At 38.4% G+C, this 23,344-nt stretch overlaps 2 protein-coding genes across 2 annotated transcripts in view; one reads left to right on the forward strand and one right to left on the reverse strand.

The window, feature by feature from the left end:
- The window catches only part of Dhc1 (dynein axonemal heavy chain 1), a 250,612-nt gene that overhangs the window by 160,958 nt on the left and 66,310 nt on the right, over nucleotides 1-23,344 (forward strand).
- LOC149503463 (uncharacterized) overlaps nucleotides 1-23,344 on the reverse strand; it is a 94,788-nt gene that overhangs the window by 30,105 nt on the left and 41,339 nt on the right. Inside the window, exons 3-4 of the transcript XR_016323121.1 lie at nucleotides 15,873-15,915; nucleotides 8,351-8,504 (exon numbers count right to left, since the gene is read on the reverse strand). The gene's annotated coding sequence lies outside the window, so the exon portion shown is untranslated. The remainder of the gene's footprint in view (nucleotides 1-8,350; nucleotides 8,505-15,872; nucleotides 15,916-23,344) is intronic.

A 23,344-nucleotide genomic window follows, 5' to 3' on the forward strand; every position in this document is an offset into this window, starting at 1 on the left:
ATTGGATACAGATAGCTACTGGACTTTACTGGAGGTCCGCTCAGAAACAGTACAGCAGTGTGGGTAAAAACAGAAGCTAGTACAGAAATTAAGTATGGACGAAATAAAAAAGAGAGACGGAGAGACATAGAGAAAGAGAAAAGTGATTATTTTGGTCAAGTCAACTATAGTGAATTTAGCTTTATATGCTTTCAAAAGAAGTCCTTATTCGTAATCACAAGACAGACATCAAATCTTATACTATTCTGAAGTATCGATTCTCGCCTGTTTGTCCTTTCGGGTCGAAAACAGACTCTTTATTTATCAAATTTCACTTAAGATAACGATTTATGTAAGATGACCTTTGAAACGAATTATTTATTACTTAATGATGTGAGTCGTAAAACTTATGTGTTAATGACAAACGTTGAGGACTTCCTTCCACCAAAAAAATCATCAAATAAGTAATAGAAAGTATAGTAGTTAATATATACTCAACATTTTTTGTGTCAAATACAATTTATTAAACACAATAAAGTAGCGGAAACGTATTTCTCGTTATGTAAATAAAATACATGCGCAATATGCCAACCTCGTTGGGCGCACACTCGATACTCCGAACACGCGTCAACTCTTCAAGATGCCACCAGGATATCATAAAACTGAATAAGTGCTTCTAGTCTAGTGCTAGTCAGTTTTTATATCGAAACAACAGAGGGCAGCAGTTACTGAAAGTATTAACAAACTACGGTTAATAAAATTAAAATGACACCGTAACCACTAATAGCTTATGATCTCCTTTGGTTGGATTTAGAGGTAGGTATAGTGAATGAAGTTTTTGGCAATAAAATTGTGACTTTAACCTCATTTCCCACGCGGGCTGGATATTTCCACGCTTTCGTGTTTGGTGATCGGCTGAAGAGACTTCTATTTTGAGTCGAAATATTCGGTACCAATATTTAAATACGTTTATGTGTGTGTCTGAGCATCTCGGTCCGGTCTGACTCCGAATTTTCCCGAGCTACGCTATTAAAAGGTCTTCGAACACAAAAGGCAGGTCCAATCTATAGCTTGTCACTAGGACATTAGAAAACTTCTAGTTGGTTTGTTCCGGTAGAAGTCCTTTTTAATTTTTTGCCTTTGATAATAATAAATGTTTTAATGTTTTTTTTTCGGAGGCCTTTCCAGTTTCACCAGGACTGGTGGGCGAGCAAAGGCTCAGCCAGGAGGGAGTTTTAATGTACTAAATTAGCAAACGCGTTCACAGCACACCTGACGTCTAGTTATTAGTGGAACTCACCGACTTGAATGTCAAAAGATCCATCATGGACGCTGTATTTGCGGAATTTCTCCGGCTTCGCTACCCAAAGCTCACTTCCGAGTTTCAGGCCTTCAAGGCCGATCACACCGCGAGCCCTCTCGTGGACTCCGCCGAGCTCGCTGCTCCTGCGTCGCCTGTACCTGCGTGCAAAGCTTCTGCATCGAGCACCGCAGCCTCCGTCGTGCCTGCCGTTCCCGCGTCGCCTATACTGGCGAGTAAAACTGCTGCGTCGTCCGCCGTGGTCACCGTTCCAGCAGCGCGATCATCCGCGGCCTCCGTCGCACCCTCCAAAACACCTACTCGTAGGTCACCTGCGCCCGCCTCCTCGTCCTCCGACTCTGACTCGGAGATGGAGGTCGACCTCGCCCCCGCCTCATCGACGGATGGATTCACCCTGGTGCAAAAGGGTAAGAAGCGTGCCGCGGAGTCTCGAGCTCCCGCGGCCGCTAAAATTAGCAAAGCCGCGAACGCGTCGCGCCCCCGCCCTCAGACTCCCGTTGCGCCTCCAGCCCGTGCCACTCCGTCGCCGCGTCCGGTGGCACAAAATAAAACCCAGACCCCTCCCCCGGTAATCCTTCAAGAGAAGGCAGCTTGGGAACGAGTTTCCCTGGCCCTTAAGGCCAAAAATATCAATTTCACGAATGCCCGTAACCTCGCGAACGGCATTCAAATTAAGGTTCGAACACCCGACGACCATAGGGCCCTCTCTTCTTACCTCCGTAAGGAGCGTATAAGTTTCCACACGTATACGCTCCAGGAGGAGCGCGAACTCCGTGCCGTTATACGTGGCATCCCTAAAGAGTTGGATGCCGAGCTCGTTAAGGCCGACCTTCTCGAACAAGGCCTACCGGTTAACTCCGTACACCGCATGCATACAGGCCGCGGAAGGGAGCCATATAATATGGTTCTCGTCGCCCTCCAGCCTACCCCCGAGGGTAAGCAAATATTCAACATCCGAACGGTCTGTAGCCTTTCCGGAATCGCAGTCGAAACCCCACACAAGAAAGGCACACCTAGCCAGTGCCATAACTGCCAATTATACGGGCATTCTTCCCGTAACTGTCACGCGCGCCCCCGATGCGTCAAGTGCTTAGGCGATCACGCCACGGCCCTATGCACTCGCGATCAAAAAACCGCGACGGAACCGCCTAGCTGCGTCCTGTGTCGAACACAGGGTCACCCCGCAAATTACCGCGGATGCCCCCGAGCCCCTAAAATAAATCGACGCGTCGCCCGCCAAAACCGCCTCCGAGCTTCCGGCCCAGACATCAAAGCCTCGGCACCCTCTATGTCGCAGGCTAAGCCAGCGTTCGTTCCGGCGCCGGTGCCCAGTGTCTCGGCCTGGGCGAAACCGCTGCCGTACACGAACACGGCTACAACTCCCTCCTCCGCAATTCGTCCCGCCCCCGCGACTCGTCCCTCTCCCGCGACTTGCCCTCCGACCGCGTCCGACAATCTCGCTTTAGCGATCGACTTCTTTCAGTCGATCAACTTTGAGCGCGTTAACGCTTTGGGCGACGCCATTCGCGCTGCCTCCACTGCACAACACTTTATCGCCGTTGTGCAAGAATACGCCGACGTATACGCGTCATTAAATACGTACGTCCTCCCCTCACTCCGCCGGTAATCAATGGCGTATATAAGTAGAATAAAGCCCCTATCCGTAACGATAGGATTTTTTAACGCTTACGGTCTCGCAAATCAACGTGATCAGGTTTCTGACTTTTTGCGTGACCATCAAATTGATATATTTTTAGTGCAGGAGACCCTACTTAAGCCCGCGCGCCGTGACCCTAAAATCGCGAACTATAACATGGTCAGGAACGACAGGCTCTCTGCTCGTGGTGGTGGTACCGTCATTTACTATAGAAGAGCCCTGCATTGCGTCCCGCTCGATCCTCCCGCGCTCGCTAATATCGAAGCATCAGTGTGCCGAATCTCACTGACGGGACACGCGCCGATCGTTATCGCGTCCGTTTATCTTCCACCGGATAAGATCGTTCTAAGCAGTGATATCGAGGCGCTGCTCGGCATGGGGAGCTCTGTCATTCTGGCGGGCGACCTAAATTGTAAACACATCAGGTGGAACTCACACACTACAACCCCGAATGGCAGGCGGCTTGACGCGTTAGTCGATGATCTCGCCTTCGATATCGTCGCTCCGCTAACCCCGACTCACTACCCGCTAAATATCGCGCATCGCCCGGATATACTCGACATAGCGTTATTAAAAAACGTAACTCTGCGCTTACACTCGATCGAAGTAGTTTCAGAGTTAGATTCAGACCACCGTCCCGTCGTTATGAAGCTCGGTCGCGCTCCCGATTCCGTTCCCGTCACGAGGACTGTGGTGGATTGGCACACGCTGGGCATCAGCCTGGCTGAATCCGATCCACCATCGCTCCCGTTTAGCCCGGACTCTACCCCGTCTCCTCAGGATACCGCTGAAGCCATAGACATCTTAACGTCACACATCACCTCGACATTAGATAGGTCATCGAAACAAGTTGTAGCGGAGGACTTCCTTCACCGCTTCAAATTGTCCGACGATATTAGGGAACTCCTTAGAGCTAAGAACGCCTCGATACGCGCCTACGACAGGTATCCTACCGCGGAAAATCGAATTCGAATGCGTGCCCTACAACGCGACGTAAAGTCTCGCATCGCCGAAGTCCGAGATGCCAGATGGTCTGATTTCTTAGAAAGACTCGCGCCCTCTCAAAGGTCTTACTACCGCTTAGCTCGTACTCTCAAATCGGATACGGTAGTAACTATGCCCCCCCTCGTAGGCCCCTCAGGCCGACTCGCGGCGTTCGATGATGATGAAAAAGCAGAGCTGCTGGCCGATACATTGCAAACCCAGTGCACGCCCAGCACTCAATCCGTGGACCCTGTTCATGTAGAATTAGTAGACAGTGAGGTAGAACGCAGAGTCTCCTTGCCACCCTCGGACGCGTTACCACCCGTCACCCCGATGGAAGTTAAAGACTTGATCAAAGACCTACGTCCTCGCAAGGCTCCCGGTTCCGACGGTATATCGAACCGCGTTATTAAACTTCTACCCGTCCAACTCATCGTGATGTTGGCATCTATTTTCAATGCCGCTATGGCGAACTGTATCTTTCCCGCGGTGTGGAAAGAAGCGGACGTTATCGGCATACATAAACCCGGTAAACCAAAAAATCATCCGACGAGCTACCGCCCGATTAGCCTCCTCATGTCTTTAGGCAAACTGTATGAGCGTCTGCTCTACAAACGCCTCAGAGACTTCGTCTCATCCAAGGGCATTCTCATCGATGAACAATTCGGATTCCGTACAAATCACTCATGCGTTCAACAGGTGCACCGCCTCACGGAGCACATTCTTGTGGGGCTTAATCGACCAAAACCGTTATACACGGGAGCTCTCTTCTTCGACGTCGCAAAAGCGTTCGACAAAGTCTGGCACAACGGTTTGATTTTCAAACTATTCAACATGGGCGTGCCGGATAGTCTCGTGCTCATCATACGGGACTTCTTGTCGAACCGCTCTTTTCGATATCGAGTCGAGGGAACCCGCTCCTCCCCACGATCTCTCACAGCTGGAGTCCCGCAAGGCTCTGTCCTCTCACCCCTCCTATTTAGCTTATTCGTTAACGATATTCCCCGGTCGCCGCCGACCCATTTAGCTTTATTCGCCGACGACACGACTGTTTACTATTCCAGTAGAAACAAGTCCCTAATCGCGAAGAAGCTTCAGAGCGCAGCCCTAGCCCTAGGACAGTGGTTCCGAAAATGGCGCATAGACATCAACCCAGCGAAAAGTACTGCGGTGCTATTTCAGAGGGGAAGCTCCACACGGATTTCCTCCCGTATTAGGAGGAGGAATCTCACACCCCCGATTACTCTCTTTAGTCAATCCATACCCTGGGCCAGGAAGGTCAAGTACCTGGGCGTTACCCTGGATGCATCGATGACATTCCGCCCGCATATAAAATCAGTCCGTGACCGTGCCGCGTTTATTCTCGGTAGACTCTACCCCATGATCTGTAAGCGGAGTAAAATGTCCCTTCGGAACAAGGTGACACTTTACAAAACTTGCATAAGGCCCGTCATGACTTACGCGAGTGTGGTGTTCGCTCACGCGGCCCGCACACACATAGACACCCTTCAATCTCTACAATCCCGCTTTTGCAGGTTAGCCGTCGGAGCTCCGTGGTTCGTGAGGAACGTTGACCTACACGACGACCTGGGCCTCGAATCTATCCAGAAATACATGAAGTCAGCCTCGGAACGGTACTTCGATAAGGCTATGCGTCATGATAATCGCCTTATCGTAGCCGCCGCTGACTACTCCCCGAATCCTGATCATGCAGGAGCCAGTCACCGTCGACGCCCTAGACACGTCCTTACGGATCCCTCAGATCCAATAACGTTTGCACTAGACGCCTTCAGCTCTAGGAGCAGGCTTAGGGACCTCGGTAACCGTACTCGTCGAACTCGACAAAGAGTTCGCCGTGCAACCTAACCCATGAATCAGCTCGCTGAGTTTCTCGCCGGATCTTCTCAGCGGGTCGCGATTCCGATCCGGTAGTAGATTCATTCGCGAAGCAGCTACTCTTGAGTTGTTAGGCCTCCTTCGGAGGCGCTCGGGTAGCTGTTAGCAAATCCCACCCCTCCTGGCTGAGCCTTTGCTCGCCCACCTGTCCTGGTGAAACTGGAAAGGCCTCCGGGCCACCAGTAATCCTTCAATCATAAAAAAAAAAAAAAAAAAAAAAAAAAAAAAAAAAAAAAAAAAAAAAATGTCAAAAGATCGATTGATGAATGAGCTGCTTACTCAAACCTAGCCTCGCTACTTCTACTGCTTCTCCGCGATAAGCTACTGCTCTGAGCGATTCCTATCGTCATTGTTAGTAAAAGCGTCAGTAAAATTCGGCTCGACATAATAAATTAAACATTTATACATTACTTTTACTTTGCTCCAAATATAATAAAACGTATTACTTTCGTTGAAGAGGATACGACTACTTTTGTAAGATTCTGTTGTTCTGGTATCGACAAATGAGATCGCCGCCCACTTATCATCCGCGACACTCGAGATCAGAGACAAAAGGTCGTATCTATTATTGACCCTCGCTGTTATTCGAATTCTAAGCAGATTATTTATTTTCTAATCAGCGATCGGCTTCTACTATTTAACAAGATCCTCAGTTATATTATAAATGAAATTAATTACATGTTTGTAATATCCAAATGAAAGAAAAGTCCAAGAAAAACTTGAAACAAGCTGTAGAGTATATTCAACCTTATTATGGCAAAAGCCACGAAGTTCCGCCTAAAGGAAACCTTTATCTTTCCGATATTTCTTTATGGGAAACATGAAGAAAGACCGGCGCAAAATCAATGCACTCCAGATGTGGTGCTGATAACGACTGCTCCACATCCCTTACACAGAGCTTAAGACCAGCGTCTCGATGCTGACGGATCCTAATGGAGACATCGAGCAGAGATTATCGTCGACAGCAATAAAATATTTCGGTCACATTGTTTGAGACGAACACACGCCACTGGACGAGCGACTTGTTGTCCATGGGCAGTTGAAAGGCAAGCATTCACGCGCTGATCTACGTGTTGGACAGACCTTATCAAAGCTATGACACAGATCTCTTTGGTCCGAAGTTCCAGAGATGCTGAAGACCGTAACAAGTTTAGGTGCATTGCGGAGGCTGCCTATAGTCAATGTAAATACACTGTCATCAACCACGATCACTCTATCACGAGTAAAAAGAGATAACTCACTAAATAAATTTTAAGTTTGGACCCGAAAATTATTAAAATTTACTTAATCATTTATTTTGCGTGTCTTTAAAATATTTGTGGAAAAAATAATTGGTCATTCCAGAATATGTGAATGGTCGATGTTTGATTTCGGGGAAAAACATTTCAAGCTTCTTTTTCATCTACGTTCAATACGCCACATGTTGTCTCTTTTGCTCATTCGTTCATTCTGAAACTTTCTCTTAGATTATGATCTCCTAGTATCGCATGCAATAGTTACACCCACGCAATGGCCACGTGCTCAGGAACGATCGATACATGCTTGCTGCAGCTGATAATTATGGGCAAAGTGGACGGAAAGAGACGTGTTGGGCGAAGGAAAAAGTCATGGCTCCGGAATATCTGGGAGTGGACCGGTATTGCCTCCGTCGAACAGCTGTTCCGGCTGGCTGCTGACAGAAAGGAATACAGGAAGCTAACGGCCAACCTTCAGGATTGAAGAGGCACTGGAAGAAGAAGAAGAAGAATGTATGTTGGAAAAGCTGTACAAAACAGTTCTTGAAGGTTCTATTAAACTCAGTACACCAGTTTTGGAACCTTCCCGGACAAATAGAAAAATTAACTATTCGTTGATCAAGTCAACTACAAGTTATATAAACTTTACAAATTATCAAAAAAGGGTCCGTCCTTATTAAAATTTGTAATTGCAGGACAGGTTTTCCAATGTATTATTTATTTATTCTTAGCGCAGTGGAGGGTACGAGCTCATTACGTGGTGACCGCAACCCATAGAAATCCCAAAGTGACTGAAGCCACCTTGAGACATGAACTCTAAGTCTCAGTAGAATTATTGTCCCACTTTACAAACAACAAACAGCTTAGAACCCATAGCTAACTTAATCAGAAGAGGGTACGGGCCGCAGGAATAGAGTTCGGAACTTGTCACCCCCAAAAGAAGCAACAGTTAAAATGGTGCTCATTTATATTGTCATTAAGCTAGCCCAAGTAAAATCTGTATTGAATTATGAGAACAAATTGTTTTATTTTAACGCTTGGTAATCCATTCAAGGATATCTGGGCGAGGGTTGGACCGGGTTATGTCGGACTCCGGCGCTTCCAGAGAGGAAGAGGGAGGAATTGGGGGAGGAGGAGGGCCAAGGTCCTCCTCCTCCCCCAATTCCTCGCAGGAGACTACGCCTTGAAAAGGGCGCGCGAGGCGCTCGCCACGCTAAACCAACTACCGACTAAACCCCATCGAACTCCACCACACCAGCTACGCCAAACCTACGGTACCGCAGTGCGCGCCGAAAGTCCGCTTTCGCCGGTACCCGTTCTGATGATATGACGAGATTTCATCTCCGGAAATATCCCGAAGGATGTCATTTCGGAAGACACACCGCGGGCGGCGCACAGGAACTAACTTCTACCGCCTCAGCATTATAAGACCCTAGAAATATTTTCACCCTTAATGTATTATAAGCGTTTTTGTCTGTAACGAACTAGAGGTAATTTTCAAAACTCCATTTATTACCGTTATTTGAATGCAATGGCAATAACAGTACCCATCATTATCAATTGTGATTGCAACCAAAAAATATGGTCGATTTGCACAACAAGAAAAAAAAAACGAAGCTGCTGATAGATTATTCACATGTTTTAGGTGATTGAGAATTCCTTTCAAAAAATTATGCTGGTTTTTATTTTATATAAAGTGTTACGATTTTTATAAAAATTACATTTATGATCTAACTAAGTTCTCTATAGATTATACATATTTTGATGATTAAAATAAAATGCAAAAAATTACGAATCATTATAAATTTTTGCGCCTATCAATCAACATTCAACACACTAATCACACTATATTTTACATGAGCATCGTACAAGAGGACTTATCAAATAAAAAAATTATAAGTGGCCAAAAAAGCATCTGTCTACGCACTATTAAATACTTCTTATCAATTAGAATTCACATTTTTATCAACTCCAAAATTTCTCATCTCATCTCGTTTTATTCTGCTTCAATTTTCATTTCAATAATTAAATAACAATTGGGGAATGTTATGAACGTAACGCCGGGAACAATGGTTTCGCAAGAAGCCAATTGCCATACCGAAAAATAGTATTTTAAAAATACTAACAAAATACGCTTTTATAGAAAATCCAACTAAAAAATAAATCTTAATAATATTGAATTAAAAAATAAAAATAGTGAAAGAAAAAATTATTTTATTGTAAAAAAAGCGTAGGGCGCTTTTCAGGATATTATCAAAATAACCCTTCTACTCATACCTGTTCATAAAATATTTATAACTACTGATACCATGCACCCCATTTTCTATAAAAGCGTATTTTGTTAGTTTTTTTAAACTATTATTTATTTATCATTTTTTAATTAAACTTTAATTTTTTCAATATATCTTTTTTTCAATTGTTTTTAATATTGAATCGGTTAATAAGTATACCAAATTTCGAGTTAATCCAACGTTTTGAACGGGGTCAAAATCATGTTCAAAGATTCCGTTACATACGTCTGAAGCTAATAAAAGCGTATTAAAACAGAAGAAGACGGAAATTAAAAATGTTAATAATGTCTATACGACACAATGTCTCCAAGCGATAACAAAAAAAGTATCCTGACAACACAGTATATTGGTTTAAAGGTATACGTTATAAACAGTGATCAACTATCTAGAATTAAATAAATAAGATATACTTTCGGAAAGATACATTTCTCGTACAAGACAATGTGGAATTAATGTGACATCAGAAATTACCGAAAACGTTCTCTAGAAAAGTATGAATTGACCGATGCTACAAGGTTTTTAGAACGATTTCGTTATAACATAATAATAATATATAACATAATATATTATAACATAATATATTATTATTATATTTCTATGGTACCTCCGATGTTTCGATAATTTTAAATGAATTTGAAATTAAAATAACAAAAACGAGATTAAAGCGTAAAAGTTTTTTTAAATATTCCTACATAAACGTGTCTGTTCAGACAGTTTTTTTCATTAGCCTAATGTTAAAATGTAATTAAATCATCTATCTATTATATTTAACTTTAGAAATTTCTTATCAACCGAATTCCACATTGAGTCGATATTTGTTTCTTAACTCAACAATTTAGAGAAAACTAAGGAATGGCCCAGATTTTGTTATTTAATGTGTTTCTTTTTTCACTTTAAATTTATGTAATTTGTTTAAGATAAGTTTTAAATCTGTACTGCTTTTGAATGTTCAAACTTAACCGTTTAGCATCACGCGTTGTAGATAATATAAATTTTAGATTCTGTATTACTTTGTTTTTGTCTTTATCACACTCATTGTAAGTTAAACAAGCCATCCCATTTTCACAGTTAGTCGTAGAAGCCTTCTTAGCTGTCATGATATCCTAGTATACTTGGCAACACCTGTGGCCATGCATTTGGTCGTCTCAAATAGACTTTGTACACTATGTGCGCATATAGAAAGTAGTCCAAAGTTATGATAATATGATAATGTAAAAGATTTCATCCTATCCAGCTTAATGAGGTGAGGTTGCTTATTGATTTCTAAGCAACGAACGGGACGCGAGCCCTACGCAATCATAATTGAGAGTGTTGATATGATCGAGTACATTGTAAGACAAGAACAGTATGGATGCTTAAAACACGGTCAAATTATAAATGCGATTTCGATAATTAAAAAGAGATAGCCTTAGTATCTTTTAAAATCAACCCCTTTGCATTTATGATCTCCTAGTAATCGCAGTCTGCAAAATTAACTTGTTGCTAAGGAAAACTCTTATCGCAGTCGGACTACAATGTAAACTCAGCTTATCTGGAGTACTTGTTTACAATAATAATTAGCTTGTATAATGTAAGATCATTTTACAACTAGACAATGCGTTTTATACGTGCATGTAATATCTAACTCTTTGGTGTTTTAGAGCCCTTGTAAGTTTATCTTGAGATATTCGCACGCTGACCATGGTCAATGCTAAATATAAAAGTAAGCCGTTGCGTTATAATCGATAAGATTTTTTATTTTTATGTTTTTATACATTTTGCGCGTCGTTTTTAGAATAAAAATAAAATGCGTTCATTGCAATTTCAACACGGGTATTATCTATTTATTCTTCTTTTTCCAATATTACAATTAGCTGACTTGCGATCCCATTATTGTCATTATGTCGTGTTTATGAAAATATACAATCATTTTATAAATACTTAAAGTTAAAAATGGAATATTATGAAATTAAGTATTTTTATCTTTTACATAGTTTTCTATTAACCTGAAATTGAAGGAAATTATTATAGATAATATGAAATTAAATAGCTTCTTAATAAAATGGTCCGAATTTACTGAAACTTCAGTAGGCTTTTTAGACGAACGCAAGAAGCTACGTCCAGCTACTTTGTTTCATTTTCCTACACTTACACACTTTCACAGATGCTAAACGGTTAATAAACCACCACTATTGAGTGTTCCAACATGAAAAAACACTAAAGTAACAAAACAAAACCATTCACCGTGCCTTACATTCCTGCCGTCATGTGGTCGAGGCCTAAAGGATAAGAGTTCAGGTACATTAGTGTTGAGCGATGCACCGGTGTTCGAATCCCAGGCGGGGGTACCAATTTTTCTAATGAAATACGTACTCAACAAATGTTCACGATTGACTTCCACGGTGAAGGAATAACATCGTGTAATAAATATCAAACTCGCAAAATTATAATTTGCGTAATTGCTGATCGTAGGATCTCTTGTGGATCCGCGCGGGTAGGTACCACCACCCTGCCTATTTCTGCCGTGAAACAGTAATGCGTTTCGGTTTGAAGGGTGGGGCAGCCGTTGTAAATATACTTGAGACCTTAGAACTGATATCTCAAGGTGGGTGGCGCATTTACGTTGTAGATGTTTATGGGCTCCAGTAACCTCTTAACATCAGGTGGACTGTAAGCTCGTCCACACATCTAAGGAATAAAAAAAAATGCGTTACCAATAATCATTTGCTTTAATTCAAAAGTGGACTCGGAACGAATTTTCTAAGACTTTTTTGTGTGTATGTGGTGGCCTCAGTAGGAATTGAGGTAGAAGAATAGACTGATGATGATTTATTTATTTTTCTACGTCAATTTTCTAGATTAATTAGTGTTGATTCTATATTTTCTGCAAATTCTCCAACCAGGGCACCATCCTGAGAAATACCTGTTAGGTACGCATTTTCTTATAGTCTTAGTCAATAATATTTAGACTACACTGACGTATGTGAAAATTCTTAACCAAATGTGACCCGGTTTCACAATTAACTACCAGGTAATATTCTAGTGATTAATTGTTCATAAATCTTTATACGTATCGATATAAAAGTATATTTTTTTGTATTAATTTTATTTAGAATATAATGTCAGAAATATATTAAGTTATGGCCACATCTGAATGCTTATGTTTTCCTGGTAGCGAAAAACAGTACAGCCGCCCACGTGCCCTGGTGGATTCCATCCCGAATTTGGGAATACAATTACAATACAATACAATCGTAATATGGTGGTCACAGGGAATTTTTGATATTTTTTAATTTAGTTTAATTTATTTATAATTGTTGTGTATTTTTTTTTTGCTTTGATGGTTGGACGAGCTCACAGCCCACTTGGTGTTGAGTGGTTACTGGAGCCCATCGACATCTACAACGGAAATGCGCTACCCACCTTGAGATATAAGTTCTAAGATATCGGTATAGTTACAACGGCTGCCCCACCCTTCAAACTGAAACGCATTACTGCTTCACGGCAGAAATAGGCAGGGTGGTGATACCTGCCCGCGCGGACTCACAAGAGGTCCACCACCAATACTAAAAATGTAAAATCACAAAATGGAAGACAGCTGGTGGAATTAATTAAAGTTATAAATTTAGCAAAGCTAAAAATCGAGTTATAAGTAAAATAATTTTATTAAAGCCTTCTACATTGAACGCAAAGGAATGATATTAATATTTCGTATCCAAAATACCAATGAATAGTGAATAGATTAAAAATAAAAAATAAAAAACTGACAATGTTAATAATGCCTTGATTGCACAATCTATAACCTCATTTTATTTAAGCATTCAAACTCAGTCACATTTCTATATTAAACTAAAATAATTTCAACAAAAAAGGAATAGTTTGGTTCCGAAAAATTCAATGACAATATTTGTAACGCGATCCAGTGGGGTCAACATCTAAATATTATATCTTTTCAACTATGATACAATTAAATGAGTTGCAACATTTTATTCTGATCTACGAAGAGTACATAACTATTTATTTGAATCTGTGCTCAGAGTAAAATTTTGATCAGTACCATTTGCGAAGGGGTGTCTAACTTAGCCTCTAGGCTTTTATGGTGTCCTGGTACGGCTTAGCAACGCCCGACCTGGTACTTAGTGCTTAGCAACGGGGTATGCAATTTCAAACACTTACTTTCTAGCTAGATTTAGTTTTCATCATATAAGTTTCGTATAAGCTTTTTAATAACAGAAAACTTAGGATTATCTTAATTGTACTTTTATTCGTTACGTTTTTTATAAAGTAACAGATGGATGTAGCTTGTGCCACGAAAAAAAATTAATTTTCAAAATCACATTTAACCATTAATTTATTTTCCTTTTAATGTCAGATGACAAATGAATTTCATAAACAATATTTCTCGTGTGTGAAATAAATTAACATAGATGGTTTCCCACCGCGATAACACCCCACTATTCAATCGATAGTTAGAATTCAAATATTGAGGGGAAATGTTGTGTGTGAAATGCGAAGGGTAATTGTAATTTAAATATCTCAATAAAGTCGGTCCAGCAGTTGAGACACACATACAAAAGAAATATGCATATAAGGGTAATATAATATAATATATTAGACGTCATTGAATTATTGTGATCTGTTTAGTTTATACCAAATAAATATTACAAAAACACTGATTTTAATAGTTATTTTAAATAGTCGCCCTTTGTTTATATACGACAAAACCAGAGCGAGGCTGAAGAGGGAGTGTGGTCAAACTTTTTTTTTTCAATGCATGTTTATGTTTATGTTAATATGTCTATTTTTTTACTATAGAGAGATACCAGTTTCATTTCTAAAAAGTTTCTAGATTCATTTCTATTCAGTTCTAAAGAGTACAAATATTTCACTTAAATCACATTATTTGATATGATTTTGGTAATAATGTTTTAATAGGTTCTTTAATAAATAAACATTCTTTTAATAAATAATGATTTCTCTAACCACTTTACTTTCACTACATTGATATTTTAATACACCCCACCCAAGTTTGTAGTAAAGATCTCCATAGTACATATGAAATCCTGGTATTCCCTGCGATGAAACCCGCCCACGTAGCTAGTTCCATCGATTTTACAACGTCTCGATAAGACGAGCTATCTTTATCAAATTCAAGCTTCTTCTTCTTTACAAATAATTTTTGGGCACATAATTTCGTAACTTTAATTTAGACAAAATTTGGAATTAAAAATAGTCATACATATTTTTACATAAACAGGAATCATAATTAAGGTACACTTTTTTTACCCTCTAAATGTTTAACTGTTTTATAACAGAGCATCAGATAAGATCAATTATGAAGGAATCAAGATTATAAAGGAGACATTCTGCCTTCTTCTTCGTTTTTGACTGCCGTCAAACACTCGAGTGATATGTCGATCTCATCTCAAGATACGTGGCGACATGCTCTGATGTTATTATTATTTCGTGATGTACGAAAAAAGTACGCACTATATTACTTACGTCAAATTATACCAAGTATTTGTTGATTATGTTTAATACAGAAATGACAGTAGGTAAAACAATATTGCATATCAAATCATTTATTCCTTAATTTACGTCTAAACGACGTCTTATAGCACAAAACTCAAAAAAGAACCAAATTATTAATGAACAAAATAACACCTTCTAAATTATTAGTACACTAAATAACAATTATGACAATCCATTCGTGTAATAGTCGATCTGTGTGTGTTCCCTATAGACTGCGAAAGGGCTGGTCCGCTTTCAATGAAATTTTCAGGAAATCGTTACATTAGCTAGCCTCACGGGAGATCCTGTGAAGTTTGGTAGCAACTGGATCGAAATCAAATCAAGGACTGACCAGCAAGGCAGGTTGGGTTTGACTAGTTATATTAAAAAAAGTATTTACATTTGATTTAGAACAACTGTATATAAAATCTTCAGAAAATAATAATAAGCACGGGGAGTGATTCTTTTTAACACGCTTTTATTTGCTTTGTATGTGTATGTTTGTTTGTATTTGAGGGTATTTTTTAAATGTCATTTTCACTGACAAGACTTTTGATTAACTTAAAAATTTGCTAACGAATACAAAACCGGTGATAATAAAATAACTTCCCTTTAGAATCCCGACGAACATCAACAGTGGCACAAAATGAATTAATTACAAAACAAATTAATTGCTAGTTCGGTTCATTATTTAGGCGTGTTTTTTTAGTTCCTAAATATAATTTTTGTGGTTTGAGAGCGATTATTCAAAGCGATTTAAATTATATAACAAATAATTATATTTAATTCAGTATAGACACGCTCTAATCGCATTCCTTCCTCTAATCTTGCACTAATCTCCTCAACTAATTCACTCTACTAATCCTCGTCAATAGTGGCTGGCAACTTTATAAATTAAGCAGCTCTCAAATTTTCTCTTAAAAAGCCAAAGCAGAACTAATAGCTCTACAAACTATCATTGCATAAGTTCATGAATATTATCGAAACAATCAATGTAGTAATAATAAACATTTCCGTACCCTGAATTGTAGACTTGTCTCTTATCTCGTCTCGATCGTTCGCCTGAAATTTAAAATAATTATATCATTATAAATCTAATTTGGAAAAAAATCATTGAAATTTTCGTGGTGTTCTAATGTGTAGTCATTTTGGTTATTATCGTAGCTATAGCGAAATTCAAATACCAGAAATAGGAAAACAATTTACTAAGGACATACATACGTAAGAAAGCAGGCATTCTTATGAACTACAAATAATGAATTGATTTCTTATAGAGCAAACGTGTTCAGAGCTTATCTGCTGTTATGCCGTTACTGTTGTCCATTGACAGTGCAACTTGACTACCATCCTTGAGACATGAGGTGATGGACTCAGTTATACTTACTTGCGGTCGTCTCTCAATGCGTCAACGACGTCTAGATCACACTCCAAACATTTTTATTGCACAGGGGGATGGATGAGCACGTGACCCAATCTAGTATTAAGTAGTTACCGGAATCTCAAGTCATAATGTGAATACCTCTGCCACTAAAACATACGAAACTGATTCTAAAAGGTCAATCACCTTTATAATTATTTTATGCCTATTATATGAGACTAATCAATTTATTTGCTGTGCTGCTTTATTCCGTTGAAGCTGCAGTTTATTGTGACGTCAAAGAACTAGGTGCAGTTTGGCGGTTGGTGGATTTAATTAAACTGATTATATTGATAAACAACCTGTACGACTATCTGCGCGCCTAGTAGATGAAACTATTCGTAGAGCGAAATATAGCCACTTTAAGTTTCGCTGCTTCATGAACAGCTACTTAACTAGCTAGTTATTTTTTAGCTTAATGTAATTTAACGTCGTAGCTTTTGATACTGGAAATGACGGACAGATAATTTATTTCTGTGGTCTATCACAGAAATAAATAGATATAAATAGAATAACGTCTTAGAAGACAATAAGCATTTTGAATGGATTTGTCATTAACATGTTTTGTTAATTCTGAAGGATCTAATATATTTATTTATCATATTATATTTTTAACTGTTATCAAAAGATAAAAAATGAAACTAGACTCGGTTGTCCTAGTTTGAACTGAGTGACTTGCAGCTCAGCCAATGAAAATTTAATAAATAAATAAATCGCCAAAAACCTTCGAGTTTATTTAATTTTAATATATACAAATACCTACTACAACTTTCTAGTTAGCTAACTTTTGTAACAATCATCATGACTTTGTCCTTTGGAACGACTTTATGATGGTAACAATGACGATATGGCTTTATGAAGTCCTGGTAAGCTGCGGTTGCGTAGCCTAGCAACGGGCTTGCTGGATGCCAAATAGTTTATGGCTAGTTTCAAAGAACCTAATTATAGAATATATTAACCGTATATAATATATATGGGCGCAAACGCCACTGTTGGCAATAATTAACATAATAATATATAGATTAGTTTATTCTATATTAACATTTATTTATTATTAGCAACAAAACTGTTATTCTACCATATTTAATAATTAGCAGACACTGTTTTGATGTGAAAATGTTCAGAATATGTTTAATGTTTATATTATTGTTTAAAAACACAAATGACTGTATAAATGATTAAATATGAATAAAGCATAAATATTAATAATAATTTATATTATAATTAACAGTACTAATAATTTAATTAAGTATTGTAATTGTTTTGCAATGATGTTGTTGGCGCCATCTATTATTAGGCTGGATAATAACAATGTTAGTTAATATTACTTAAAAGTAATTCATGTAAAATAAATTAAATGTGAGTCATGTAAAATCACTAAAATATGTATTTTGAATATTAAGCTATGTTTTGTGAATTGTTTCGCAGTAATTACATTTGTTTGTATAAAAGAAGTTGTAGTTGCTATAACCAACACAAAATGGCTAATTGTGTAAAAACCACTGAATAACTCAGGCGTGGCTTTTTGTTGTAAACAAGTAATGTTAAAGTTTTATAGAATTGTATTGTATTTTCATTGTAAAAGAACTTATGTGTGTAAATCCTGGTGTAACGCCGACATCAGAAGTGGGATCACAGCCCCAAAATTAATCGTAAGCCTCCGAATGAAGTAGCCCACTGTTGAACAAGTGATGGGTCTCTCAACCTGTATTAAAAAGGCGAAAAGTGATGATAGCTGCAAATGCTGTACCCTTGTAGTGGCATTATAACTTTTATTTGCCGCCGTTCAACTCCGATGAGGGCGTGACATCAAGACCGATGCGGAAATGTGGACGAAACTATCATGAAGCTAATTGTTTCATCGCATGAACATCGAGTTCAAAAGAGCAAGCAAGACATAAGCCGATATCTGGTCTTTGTATTGAACCGCATTGGAGCAAGTGAGGGACGAACTGATCCATGCATTCAGTAAAGTTGTGGATATTTAAAATGAGTTCTAGACCGTGGATGTTTTGGAAAAGCTACTGACGCTGAGATGGTAAAAATACTGATTTCAGGTATTTATCTTAAATTTATTCGATCCAAGTTATTGAGAAATACGCTGTGGTATGTATTTCGCTTCCTAAATAATATCGATTCTAAAAACGTTCCGAAAGCGTCAAATTGAAAATATACTGTAAATATAATGTTAATAATCTAAACATAACTCAGTTTTATCACAATCACATAATGATTCCTTCAGTTTTCGTGGCACTTTTAGTAACACTAAGGTTTTAAATGTGGTTACTGCGTCACTTGCGTCATTTCGAGAAAACTTGTTACCGCCGTCAAGATGACAAACGTATCACCACAATTAAGACTTAAATCATTGCAGATCTAGTTTAGTAAGCTAAACAACTTCATGTAAAGTTTTTGAGCATAAGGAGTCAACTGATTTCAAAACAAAGCATTGTGACTTTTAATGGAGAAAAATACTAGAACTATTATAGAATTTCATATGGTAATCATAATCATATGGTAATACTGACAGTCTTGCTGACATCCTAATAGGTTTTAATCTTTTAAAAATAACTTCTCAGTGTTGCACTCTTTGAGGAGAACTTATCTATTTTTATAAGTTTCTATCCAGTGAATGCTCAAGTTTGGAGTCATTATTCAATCATCATGTAACTTTTGCAAATCATGTCTCATAGATGGTGATCAGGCAGATAAAAGTTGGATTTGAAATAATTAATTTGGATAGGATAGTACAACGCTGTACATACTGTATGTCTCCTGTTTATTGTGAGGAGTTCAAGCATATTACAATAAAAATAAAAATAAACTTTTAATAATATGCCATAATAAGAGACAGCTCATCCCTGTTCAGCAGCTCCATATTATTACTTTTCCTTTCATAATTATTTATTTTTGGATGAGTGATTAACTCTCTGCACCCTAGGTTTCTAGTGGGGGTGCTGCTTTATTATTAGTCAAGAAAAAGGATGGCACAGATCTCTATGTGATTTCTGTTTTTAAAATCTTAGTTCCATTTTTGGAAACCTGTCACTTTTAAAAATTCACCAAGATAAAAGATAATTCAGGAGTTTCAAAAACTTGTGAACAATATGAAATTCAGTACCACATTATTGCAAAGAGAGCGAGCATGGTCAACAGGCATGCTGAACTATTGATGGGTCATAAATGTCACATGTTTGTAAAATATCAATTAATAAGATCTGACAGGCAGCTTTAAGAATTACAGTTGATTAAAATCTGCAGCACAACAATAAAACAAAAATGCAGAGGCATTAGAAGGATGATGTTCCCTACCAGTCATTAAAATAAAGCAAATTGAAAATGGTCCGCTGAATGATGAATTAGGGGAAGTTGAATCAGCTGGTAAAAAACGGATGGACGAGCGGTCTCTGTCATCTAATGTGTTTTGGTAAAGGTAAAGGTTTGGTAATGGTAACGGTTTGATATAGGTAAATCTATCCTCTTAATGTCAGAGGATTCTGATTGACCGTATGGGCAAAGAGATTTGTTCTGCTGTAAAATGATTTATAATTTGTTATGGTATCTACTTTTATTTTCCTATCCAATTATCCTTCCTAAAACGCTGGCGGGCCACCATGCGAATCCTTAAACCTGGTCTTGTTGGCTAGATCCCGTATGGGTGATGCCTTATGAGTTGGCTAGATCCCGTATGGGTGATGCCTTATGAGTTGGCTAGATCCCGTATGGGTGATGCCTTATGAGTTGGCTAGATCCCGAATGGGTGATGCCTTATGAGTTGGCTAGATCCCGAATGGGTGATGCCTTATGAGTTGGCTAGATCCCGAATGGGTGATGCCTTTTGGGTTGGCTAGATCCCGAGAGGGTGATGCCTTGTGGGTTGGCTAGATCCCAAATGGGTGATGCCTTGTGAGTTGGCTAGATCCCGAATGGGTGATGCCTTATGAGTTGGCTAGATCCCGAATGGGTGATGCCTTTTGGGTTGGCTAGATCCCGAGAGGGTGATGCCTTGTGGGTTGGCTAGATCCCAAATGTGTGATGCCTTGTGAGTTGGCTAGATCCCGAATGGGTGATGCCGAGTGTGTTGGCTAGATCCCGTAAGGGTGATGCCTGGTAAGTTGGCTAGATACTGTAAGGGTGATGGCTTGCGAGTTAACTAGACCTGTATGAGTGATGCTTTGTGTGTTGGGTAAATCCCGTTGGGTGATCCTCTTGTGTGTTAGCTAGATCTCGTAAGGGTGAATGGTGCCTTGTGTATTGGGTAGATCCCAGTAGGGGATATGACTTGTTTACTGTTATGTGAAATGCTAAAACAGCGCAAGGGACGCGCTGGAATCAGTATGGCCGTATGGGCGCAAACGCCACTGTTGGCAATAATTAACATAATAATATATAGATTAGTTTATTCTATATTAACATTTATTTATTATTAGCAACAAAACTGTTATTCTACCATATTTAATAATTAGCAGACACTGTTTTGATGTGAAAATGTTCAGAATATGTTTAATGTTTATATTATTGTTTAAAAACACAAATGACTGTATAAATGATTAAATATGAATAAAGCATAAATATTAATAATAATTTATATTATAATTAACAGTACTAATAATTTAATTAAGTATTGTAATTGTTTTGCAATGATGTTGTTGGCGCCATCTATTATTAGGCTGGATAATAACAATGTTAGTTAATATTACTTAAAAGTAATTCATGTAAAATAAATTAAATGTGAGTCATGTAAAATCACTAAAATATGTATTTTGAATATTAAGCTATGTTTTGTGAATTGTTTCGCAGTAATTACATTTGTTTGTATAAAAGAAGTTGTAGTTGCTATAACCAACACAAAATGGCTAATTGTGTAAAAACCACTGAATAACTCAGGCGTGGCTTTTTGTTGTAAACAAGTAATGTTAAAGTTTTATAGAATTGTATTGTATTTTCATTGTAAAAGAACTTATGTGTGTAAATCCTGGTGTAACGCCGACATATACCTATGTTAAATAAATAATGAATTAAAATTTAGAGTTTATATGTATTTGTTTTTACTTTAGAATACTTTAGATAGGTAGAGATGCAGAAATTATTCATTGCAATATTTAAGTAGTAGGATAGCAATCATACCTGTTTGTAAATAAACGCACGTGGGCGTTGTAACGCATAGCAGCTACTAGGGAATCAGGAGTACCAAAGAGTAATTCTGTTACAACTTGAACGATTTTACACATAGGTATCCCCGGTACTGTATTCAAAAAAATGGGTGATTGATTAAACCTTTTTTATACTTACAGATATATTTACTAAATGAAATCTTGTTTTTGTTTATAGTTTTTTTTTTTGCAACAAAGAAATAACTGACCGTACCTGGCCTGAAAGATAATAATTGCATGATCGGAACGCGTAATATCAGCCTTCGAGTGATGGTTGTTCGTCCTTCTGATATTTCTGCCGCGATGAAATCATTCATCCCTATTAGTAGGTTATAAAAATGGAATGGAACGTCATCTGCTTTTCTATGGGAATAAAATAATTCAATGTAATGCCACAAAGTGGTTCGGTTTGAAATGACTATAGCGATTTGGAGGGTGGGACATTAGTTATATCATTAAAAAACGCGTGCGACCGTAAACCCCCGTCGTGAACAAAGTTTCTTGCCTACAAACCTTTTTAATGTTCATTTAAATTCATTATCGCGCGACAAATACAAAACCAACCAAAACCAAAAATCGCCCATTAAGTCCCACATTAAGTGTTATATATCGTAATCTGCTTTAACTTATAAGAATTCTAATTATCTTCAAATCGCCTGCCTAGGTCAAAAACTAAACTTCTATTGAAAAACATGTGATTGTGAGTTTTAAAAGTTCGTGCATATCACCACGATTTTAGGCTTATAGATTTAGGTTTACAATAAATAGTGCATTAGACTTTAATCTTTAAACATTTGTTTCAACCGTCACATTATCTTATTGGTTAGGTTAGGTTGTTTTTATTGTTTTTCAAGGCGTAGTCTCCTGCGAGGAATTCAGGAGGTGGAGGACCTTGGCCCTCCTCGTCTCCCTCTTCCTCTCGGGAGGCTCCGGAAGCCGACATAACCCGGTTCGTTGCCCCCCTCGACCGGGTATCCGTAAATGGATTCTCCAACGTTAAAAAAAAAGGTTAAGTTGTGAAGAACAAGGGACATATTGCTTTAGCTTTTAGTTCCTTTACGTGATGTAATTGTGAGCCCGCCAGAAATCAAATTATGGTGCTTTGTTCCAAAAATAAAGAGATGTATAGTTAGTTACAATTTTCTTCTTTAATACAACAATATATTATCCACTACATAGAACCGATATTTTGACAACTCAAGAAACTGACGTCAAAACTATTACAATCTATATATATAAAAATGAATTGATGTTCGTTAGTCTCGCTAAAACATGAGAACGGCTGGACCGATTTGGCTAATTTTGGTCTTGAATTATTCGTGGAAGTCCAGAGAAGGTTTAAAAGGTGAATAAATATGGAAATGCTCGGAATTAAATAAAAATAACAATTTTCTTTTGTTTTCTTTTGTTTGTTTTAAGTTGATTTTATACAAAGGTTTAGGTCTTTTATATATCGATTGAGGCACTACGAAGTCTGCCGGGTCAGCTAGTATTTAATAAATAATTTATTCTTTTCGGGACACACCGTATCGTGTTCAACGTTTCTAAAGCATTCGATTTCTACGATCGTTTACAACAATAAATTTAAAGACAAAAGTAAGTTTTACTCAAAAACAGACATAGAAAACTTCTTGAACATAAAAAAAAACTTCATAAAACTTCTTGAACATAAAAAAAAACTTAATATAATAAATTTCCCATAAAACTTAATAATCCATTTGCTCAGAGCTATAAGAATGTATCTGTGTCCTCAGTACTTTTTCGTATCCTAATTGGCCAAAGTATTTACAAGGATAATGATATTATAGATGCTAAAACAGTGCATATTATAGTCTATAAATTGACCACGCCTTCTTCCCTACATGCGCGTTTAACTGTCAGTACAGTGAAACCGCCCTCTGAATCTTACCAGGTAAAACCT

This window comes from Bombyx mandarina, chromosome 01 (assembly GCF_030267445.1).
Source record: "Bombyx mandarina strain Sakado chromosome 01, ASM3026744v2".
In the NCBI taxonomy this organism is placed as follows: domain Eukaryota; kingdom Metazoa; phylum Arthropoda; class Insecta; order Lepidoptera; family Bombycidae; genus Bombyx; species Bombyx mandarina.